The sequence below is a fragment of the Phoenix dactylifera genome, unplaced genomic scaffold (genome assembly GCF_009389715.1).
Source record: "Phoenix dactylifera cultivar Barhee BC4 unplaced genomic scaffold, palm_55x_up_171113_PBpolish2nd_filt_p 001274F, whole genome shotgun sequence".
Taxonomy (NCBI): Eukaryota; Viridiplantae; Streptophyta; class Magnoliopsida; order Arecales; family Arecaceae; genus Phoenix; species Phoenix dactylifera.
In genome coordinates, this window is record NW_024068607.1 from 99275 (window position 1) to 101300 (window position 2026).

The following is a 2026-nucleotide window of genomic DNA, read 5'->3' on the forward strand; positions in this document are numbered from 1 at the left end:
AATATGTTAAAATAAGTAACCAGCCAAAAATGGCATATCAAAATTGACATCAAGATTAATCAAAATCTTGTTTTCAGAAATATTATTGCTCTCGTTGATTCTATTGCTGACTTCAACTGTATCTAAGAAGGCATAATCACATAGCCTTATCTGGATAAAACTACCCAGTCAGCCACAACTGCTGAAGGGACAAGTTTAAGTATAGTTGACAAATTGTCAAAAGCCTTGTTAGCACAAGTGATGTTGAAATCCAAACATCATTTGTAATAATTAAGAACTTAACCGATCTTTGTACTCCTGACAGATTTATTCTTCTGCTAGAGTTCTAGAACATGATTTCTAGTGTCCCATCTGTCAGTTGAATAACCTCGTCTATATTTTCATTTAATATAGGCTTAGGTTCTACTTCTGCTTCTATTTTCCAGGATTCCGAAAAATGAATGTCTTCCCATTTAATTATTTTATTTGTTATTACATGGGAGGATCTAAGATTAGTCTAGATTAAGATTTTCTATTACTCCAACGGTCTGAAAGATTCTGCCTCACAATGTGAGAGTGCATCCCCTTAAATAGACCAGGGTTACAAAGTGGATTCCAATTTGAATTGGAGTCTGGGGTTAGGCTGTCGCTCATGGCCGACAGAGAAATGAATCAGACAATTGACTCAACTAAAGAAAAAGAAAGACAAGACCAAAATGACTCAAAGCTGAAAAGAAGCAGGCATTCCTGCTTTTACAAAAGTGCTTTTCAGAAAGCCTTGTCCTTTCTTCTGCCGAAAGCATTCATTCGTTGTGAAGAAAGCATCTTTTCCTCTGGTCGGTGGAGATTCCGTCCTTCAGAGGGTACTGGTGGGACCCTTGGTCGGTGGCATTTTTTGCCGAAAGCAATTTCTTCTATGTGAAGAAAGCATCTTTTCTTGGTCGGAAGTGAATTCTTCCGCCTGAAGAAAAGTATGATGTGACTTAAAGCTCCTTTGTCAGAGCTGAGTCAAAAGCAGATTCCTCCTGCTGCGCTCCTTTGTCAGGGCTGGTCAGAAAGCATATTCCTTCTGTTGGATGGAGAAGACATACCTTCGTCCTGAGTAGTGTGCTGGCATAATGAGCTGGCACTGGCAAAGCTGAAGTAGTCAGTCTTTAGATCATCATCCCACCATCAACAAGCTCACAGATGACTTCATCTCTTCCGAGCTCTATCCTATGATGTTCGTAATAGAGAACAAGATCCCTTGGATATGGAATGTTGGAATGTGTGGAGACCCAAGAATTTCAGATTACACATGGATGTATTCTGGATCGAAATCTTGGATGTAGAAAGCTTCTACAGTTTTTCAGCAGTTCAAGAGTCGACTCGTACCGTGCCAGAGTCGACTCGCACTGTGCCGGAGTCAACTCGCGTTTTGTCCAGATTTCGGATGTTTCTGTCTTGCCTGAGAGAGTCGACTCGTGCAATCTGAAGTCGACTCGCACTGTACGGGAGTTGACTCGCGCTTTGCCGGAGACGACTCAAGCTTTGTCCAGATTTTAGATGTTTCTATCTTACCTGAGAGAGTCGACTCGCGCAATCTGGAGTCGACTCGCACTATGCAGGAGTCGACTCGTGCTTTGCCGGAGTTGACTCTAGCTCAGACGGAATTGCTGAAACGAGCGTAAAGAGTTTTTTTTGGGAAAATCTCAAAGATATAAATTCATGGCTAAAGACTCTGAGAACAACATAGAGGAGGTTGTGACGGCTAGGGTTACAACGAGATAGAGAGAAAGACCTAAGAACGTGAGAGATTGAGAGGAAGAGTTTTTTCTCTTGTAAAAGAAAGAAGGTTGTTTCTCCTTTGTTCGAGCAATCAGTTTGTGATTGACTCGAAATTGTGTTCTCCATTGTAATTGTTCTACTGCAATAGAATCAAGCGGTCTTGAGGAAATAGGCAAGTTTTGCCGAACCTCGGTAAATTCTGGTGTGTCGTGTTAACTGTCTTCCATAGCGATTCATTTTCGTATTATTTTTCGTCTCGTGCAAGGTATAAGATCCTGCG